We start from the raw sequence: 7,659 nt of genomic DNA on the forward strand, positions 1-7,659 counted from the left end.
TGTTGAGGCAGGCGGGTGCAGGGCCCTCCCCGCGGATCTGCGGCGGGATCCCCGAGTCCTGGAAGCGTCCCGGGCACCACGCCGCCGCCGCCGCCGCCGCCGCCTCCTCCTTCAAGCCATCCGAGTCAGGGAGGAAGGGAGGAAGGAGAGGAAGGAAGGAAAAGAGGCAGAAGGAGAAGGGAACAAAGAGAGAGGGAGGAGAAAGTAAGAAAGGAAAGCGAGATCGAAAATACGAGAAAGAGATAAAGAAGGAAGAGTGAAAGAAGGAAAGAAAAATACGAGAAAGAGAAAAGAGAAAGGAAGGAAGGAGAGAAGGAAGGAAGGAAGGAAGGAAGGAATGAGAAGAGGCAGAAGAAGGGAACAAAGAGAGAGGGAGGAGAAAGTAAGAAAGGAAAGCGAGATCGAAAATACGAGAAAGAACGAGAAAGATAAAAAAAAGTGAAAGAAGGAAAGAAAAATACAAGAAAAAAAGGAAAGGAAGGAAGGAAGGAAAAGAGGCAGAAGGAGAAGGAAACAGAGAGGGGGGAGACAGTAAGAAAGAAAAGAAAAAACGAGAGAGAAAATACGAGAAAGAACGAGAAAGAAATAAAAAAGAAAGTGAAAGAAGGACAGAAAAATACGAGAAAGAAAGAAAAGAGGAAGGAAGGAAAAGAGGCAGAAGGGAAGAGAAAAGGGGAAAAAGTAGGCAGAAGGCGAAAGAAAGAGGGAGGAGAAAGAAAGAAAGAAAGAAAGAAAGAAAGAAAGAAAGAAAGAAAAAGAGGAAGAGGTTAGAAACTCATCACTTTGGAATGAGAAAGAAAGAAAGAAAGGAAGGAAGGAAGAGGTTAGAAACTCATCACTTTGGAATAAGAAAGAAAAGAAAGAAAGAAAGAAGAAAGAAAAAGAAAGAAAGAAAGAGAAAGAAAAGTTAGAAAGTCATCACTTTGGAATGAGAAAGAAAGAAAGAAAGAAAGAAAGAAAGAAAGAAAGAAAGAAAGAAGCGCCGGGAGTGCGGCGGAGGAGGAGGAGGAGGGCAAGTTGCAGCAGACTTCCACCGAGTTCCCACGTTCACTTCCGAGCTCGGGTCCGCGGGGGGAGGCGAGGAAAATCCGGCCGAAAGCAGCTCCGGAGCGGCGGTGGGATGGCAACAATGTAAACGCTCTTTCCGCGCGGCGGTTCCGATTCGCTCGGCCGAGCCAGGTCCCCGGGGGTCGAGGGGCCGAGGAGGCAGAAGAAACCCCCCCCCCAAAAATACCACCAGGGGGGGTCGATCGAAGTCGAGGTTCGCAGGGCGAACTTCCAGGCCCTCCCTTGCAGGCGATCCGGTTCGGCGCAAACGAGTCTCGTGAGAATCCAACCGGGGGTGGTGATGGTGGTGGGGGTTAAAATGCAACTTCTAACTCGTGCTGGGGGGCGTCAGCCCCCTCCCCGTTCTTTTGCAAAAGAAAAAAAAACCCACAAAGGCTTGCTTTAAGAAATAAAATTAAAAAAAAAAAAGACACACACACCCCCCCATTTCTCCGGGGCTCCCTTTTTTCAACGCGCGCCCTCCTCTCTCCTTCGCATTTTGCTGTTTTGTTTGTTGTGTTTTATCTTTGCCCGGTTCCTTTTTTCCTCTCTTGCTGTTTGTGTGTGTGTGTGTGTGTGTGTTTTCTCAAAGAAAGTTTCACATAAACTTTCCCCCTGAAGGGGCGTGGCTTCCTCTTCCTCCCCACCACCACCAATCCCCCTCCAAAAAAAAAAAAAAAAAGGAGGGTTGGTCTTTTGGAAGAACGAATCTTTGGGAACATTCCTCGCTAAGAACTACGAACGGAAGGAGCTGGAAAAAAAAGGAAAGGGGTCATATAGATTTAGACCAGCTGGCTCACGCAAAACACACAAGAGACACAGACAACACACAACACGGGCATGCCTAAGCCATGGATGAAGAGGGTGCCTTTCCAGTTTGGCAAGGAAACACCTTGAAACTTCAAGACGACGACAACGACAGAGTTGAATAAATTGCCATTATGTATTCAAGATGGGTCGTGATTAATATTTATTTGTTACTTGTATGTAAGGGTGTAGGTCTATACCTGTGTTTACAGTAGGTTTAAATGTGTTGTGTATGCGTACACTGAGAGCAAGCAGCTAAATTTCATTTTTAATGTGTGCCATTGTGTCCACAGTAAGAAATGACAATAAAGGTTGTCTGTCTGTCTGCTTATCTACCTACCTATGTATCTTTCTCTCTCTCATCTATCTATCTATCTATCTATCTATCTATCTATCTATCTATCTATCTATCTATCTATCTATCTATCTACCTACCTACCTACCTACCTACCTACCTAGGTATCTATCTATCTATCTATCTATCTATCTATCTATCTATCTATCTATCTATCTATGTATCTTTCTCATCTATCTATCTATCTATCTATCTATCTAACTATCTATCTATCTAATGAATCTAATGAATCTATCATCTGTCTATAATAAATCTATATCTAATCTGTCTATCTAATAAATATCTAATAAATATCTATCAAATAAATCTATATCTATCTAATAAATATCTATCTAATAAATCTATCCTAATAATTCTATCATCTGTCTATAATAAATCTATATCTCATCTGTCTATCTAATAAATCTATCATCTAATAAATCTATCATCTGTCTATCTAATATCTATCTATCCATCCATCCATCCATCCATCCATCCATCCATTATCTATCCTTTCTAGTTCCATCCAACCATCCATCCATCCTTCCACCCATTATCTATCTATCTATCTATCTATCTATCTATCTATCTATCTATCTATCTATCTATCTATCTATCTATCTATCTATCTATCTATCTATCATCTATCTTTAATTTGCCGGATAAGTCTGCATGTATTTGTACAGCAATTTTGCAATTGGGTGTATATACATTTTACAATTTTATAGCTAGCGAAACGGATCCCAAGAGAGTTCTCCGGTCTGTTGATCCCATGCAAAGAGAATTTGAACACAGAATTTAAAAAGCAAGAAGTAAGCTTTTCAGTAAGCAATTGGTTTGCACCCTTATGGGCAATTGTGCAGGGCAGTTGGCTGAAGAGATCGCAAAAGATTTTTTTCCTTTTTTCTTGGATGTATTTTTTTCAACACATAACAATGGGACAACAGTTGTGAGTTGTGAAAAACAGCTTGAAGTCACTTTTTTCAGTGTCTTTGTAACTTCAAATGGTCACTAAACAAAGTTGAGGACTACCGGTACTGTAAACCAGGGTTTCTCAAACTTGGGCCCTTTAAGAAGGGCGGACTTCAACTCCCAGAATTCCCCAGCCAGCATGGCCATTGCTAGGACTTGTGGGAACTGAAGTCCTCATATCTCAAAATTGCCATGCGTGGGAAGGCATTGCTCTAGCCTGCACCACTTTAATCAGCATTAATTAACCTCGGTCCTTTAAGAAGGGTGGACTTCAACTCCCAGAATTCCCCAACCAGCTATGCTGGCTGGGGAATTCTGGGAATTGAAGTCCACCCATCTTAAAGTAGCCAAGGTTGAGAAACCTTACTACATAGACCAGGAGTCTTGAAACTTGGCCCTTTTAGGACTTGTGGACTTCAACTCCCAGAATTCCTCAGCCAGGCACGCTGGCTGAGGAATTCTGGGAGTTGAAGTCCCCAAGTCCTAAAAGAGCCAAGTTTTTCAAGACCCCTGATATAAACTGTCCCCAACATTGTGATTCTATCTAGGAGTGACTTCTACAAGTTACAACGATGGGCTGATCTCCATAACTGTGGATCCGACTGTGAGAATTGTACAAGAAATTTATTCACCCATAAAAAAAGGAAGTCCAATGTATGGGCTCTGGGCACTTCCTGTTTCTCCTGCATATCAGCTGGCAGTGGTTCAAAGGATGTTTTTTCTTCCCAGACCGTTCCTAATTCCAACCCTTTGGTTTTGCTTTGTTTCCCCAAATCCCAAGGAAAAACAGAAACCGGGCCCTGCTGATGGAGACCCCTGCCCATCTCCTCCAGGGGTCTGTTCTCCCAATGGCCCACCAATAACACATGGAAGCCCACCCAGGTCCCAGAACATGGGGCACTTCCATGCCACCACAGCTAAAACCCTGGCAATGGCTAAGAGCAGGAAAATTGAAGAAAGAGACCGAGGGACTAATTCCGGCTGCACAAGACCAAGCCTTAAGGACAAATGCATACAAAGTCAAAATTGAGAAGACAGCAACAGACAGTAAGTGCCGCCTATGCAAAGAAGCTGAAGAAACAGGGGACCACCTGGTAAGCTGCTGCAAGAAGATCGCACAGACTGACTACAAGCAGCGGCATGACAAAGTAGCAACAATGGTGCATTGGAAGATCTGCAAGAAATATCATTTGCCTGCAAGCAAGAACTGGTGGGATCGTAAAATAGAGAAAGTCATAGAAAATGATAAAGTTAAACTGCTCTGGGACTTCAGAATTCAAACAGACAAGCACCTGCAACATAACACCCCGGACTTAACAATTGCCGATAAGAAAGACAAAAAAGTCTGGATGGTGGACATGGCAGTGCCTGGAGACGGCAGAATAGATGAGAAAGAACTGGAGAAGATCACAAAATACAAAGACCTACAAATAGATATAGAAAGACTGTGGCAAAAGCAAGCAAGGGTAGTACCAATAGTCATAGGCGCCTTGGGTGCAATCCCAAAACAACTGGAGCACCACTTGAACACCATCATCGGCATTGACAAATTCGCCATTAGTCAATTGCAAAAGGCGGCCTTACTAGGAACCGCTTCCATCCTGCAACCATGTCTGTAATACCATGAAACATCCACATCTGCCTATCCCAGGTCCTTGGTGAGGACTCGATAGGTAGACAAAATGCCAAATCCAGTCTGAACATCTGGCTGACTGTGCGATGATCCATATAATAATAATAATAATAATAATAATAAAGTTAGAAGGGACCTTGGGGGTCATCTAGTCCAACCCCCTGCTCAGGCAGGAAACCCTATACCATTTCGGACAAATGGCTGTCCAGTCTCTTCTTAAAAACTTCCAGTGTTGGAGCATTCACCCCTTCTGGAGGCAGGTTGTTCCACTGGTTAATTGTTCTAACTGTCAGGACGTTTCTCCTTAGTTCTCAGTTGCTTCTCCCCTTGATTAGTTTCCATCCGCCTGCAACTGTCATAAATATGAGTCAGTTGCCAGGAATGTGAACTTTGAATATTGTGGGGAAAACAAATTTAAATAAGAACTTTGTAAACAGGATCTACGACGAGGCAACCGAGATGATCAATTAGAAAAAAAAAAGCTTTATATCGATGGGGTTATTATTTGCAGAAACACGACCCAAATGTTTATATTTAATTGTCATTTATTCAAATAACAAGAACTGTATTCATTTAAGGTGGGCAAAAGAGAATAGTATTGGAAGAAGAGAAAATCGAGCAAAGCCATCATAATATGGACTAGGGAATTATAGAAATTAATTGTCATTGATTGTTTTTTCAATACTACTACTACTAATAATAATAATAATGATAAAGTTGGAAGGGACCTCGGAGGTCATCTAGTCCAACCTCCTGCTCAGGCAGGAAACCCTATACCATTTCGGACAAATGGCTGTCCAGTCTCTTCTTAAAAACTTCCAGTGTTGGAGCATTCACCGCTTCTGGAGGCAGGTGGTTCCACTGGCTAATTGTTCTAACTGTCAGGAAGTTTCTCACGCTGTTTACCAAATATTAAGGTGATTTATGTTAAAAAAAATCAATAAAACATATTTAAAATAATAATAAAAAAAGGCGCAAGGCCACGTGAACCCGGGATTTGCAACCGTCATAAATGCATGACGGTTGCTTGCCATGTGCCTGGGTTTCGATCATGCAACCGTGGGGGTGGGCAAGGGGTCGTACGTTGAGGACTGCTTGAATTAAACCAACGTGGTTCAACGACAGAAGCAGGAAGGGAAACCTGTGCGAATATCGTCCCGGTATTGTTTAGATTTGCCATGTGCATAAGTTTATATACGGGCTTCGTTTTATTTATTTGTAACATTTATTGTCCGCCCGTCTATCTTACCTCAAGATAACGCTAGCGTTCCTTTCCGTTGTTATGTGGGAAGGCAGTGGGATCAGCCCATTTTACAGACGGGAAGATAAAGGTACCCTCAAAATGGGAGGAAAGTCTGTGGAAAGAATACTCGTTGCCTCTTTTAAGTTCTTCCCTACTTGGGCTTCCTCAAATCAGGCCAAGCTTCTTCCTTTCTTCTTTCTTCTTCTCCAGCCCTTGCCATCTTTCTTTCTTTCTTTCTTTCTTTCTTTCTTTCTTTCTTTCTTTCTTTCTTTCTTTCTTTCTTTCTTTCTTTCTTCCTTCCTTCCTTCCTTCCTTCCTTCCTTCCTTCTCCTTCCTTCCTTCCTTCTCTGGAAGTTTTTAAGAAGAGATTGGACAACCATTTGTCTGAAATTGTATATAAGTTCTCTTGCTTAAGCAGGGGGCTGGACTAGAAGACCTCCAAGGTCCTTTTCAGCTCTATTCTGTTCTATGATTCTCCTCCATCCTACTCTTTTTTTTATTTCCTTCCTTCTCTTCTATTTTTTTCTTTTCTTTTTCAAGTCCATTCCATTTTCCTTTCTTCTTTCTCCTGCTCTTGCCATCTTTTTCTTTCTCTCTTTCTTTCTTTCTTTCTTTCTTTCTTTCTTTCTTTCTTTCTTTCTTTCTTTCTTTCTTTCTTTCTCTCTCTCTCTCTCTCTCTCTCTCTCTCTCTCTCTCTCTCTCTCTCTCTCTCTCTCTCTCTCTCTCTCTCTCTCTCTCTCTCTCTCTCTCTCTCTCTCTCTCTATCCCTTCCTTCCTTTCCTTCCTTCCTTCCTTCCTTCTTCATTTCTGGTCTTCTGGCCTGCTTTCTCCCTTTCTCCTCCCCTTCCTCCTCCTCCTCCCTTCTTCTTTCTCTCCCTCCTCCCTCCCCTTTTCCTTCTTTTCCTGTTTCTGATCTTCCTGCCTGCCTTCCCCCTTCCTCCTCCTCTTCCTCCTCCCCCCTTCCCCCTCCTCCTCTTCCTTCTCCTCCCCTTCTCCCTCCTCCTCCTCCCTCCCTCTTTCCCTCCCTCTTTCAGACACACACCTTTTCCATCCGTGCTTTTCGCTTCCCTTTCTGTTCCTCTGCTTTCCCCTCATGTCGCTTAGTTTGTTAAGACAGAGGACAGGACTGAGTTAGCCCATGGTTCTAGTAGTTAGTCCAGGGGTAGGCAACCTTGGCTCTTTTATGACTCGTGGACTTCAATTCCCAGAATTCCTAAGCCAGCTTGGCTCAGCTTGGAAACTTCTCCATTTCTCCTCAGCGTGGCTGGCTGAGGAATTCTGGGAGTTGAAGTCCACGAGTCATGAAGGGGCCATAGTTCCCTCATGCTGGCTCAGGAATTCTGGGAGTTGAAGTCCCCACATCATAAAGGGGCCTTAGTTCCCCCATATTGGCTGAGGAATTCTGGGAGTTGAAGTCCACGAGTCATGAAGGGGCCATAGTTCCTCCATGCTGGCTCAGGAATTCTGGGAGTTGAAGTCCACGAGTCATGAAGGGGCCATAGTTCCCCCATATTGGCTGAGGAATTCTGGGAGTTGAAGTCCACGAGTCATGAAGGGGCCATAGTTCCTCCATGCTGGCTCAGGAATTCTGGGAGTTGAAGTCCACGAGTCATGAAGGGGCCA

The sequence above is a fragment of the Protobothrops mucrosquamatus genome, unplaced genomic scaffold (genome assembly GCF_001527695.2).
Source record: "Protobothrops mucrosquamatus isolate PMUCROS unplaced genomic scaffold, P.Mucros_1.0 scaffold344, whole genome shotgun sequence".
Taxonomy (NCBI): domain Eukaryota; kingdom Metazoa; phylum Chordata; class Lepidosauria; order Squamata; family Viperidae; genus Protobothrops; species Protobothrops mucrosquamatus.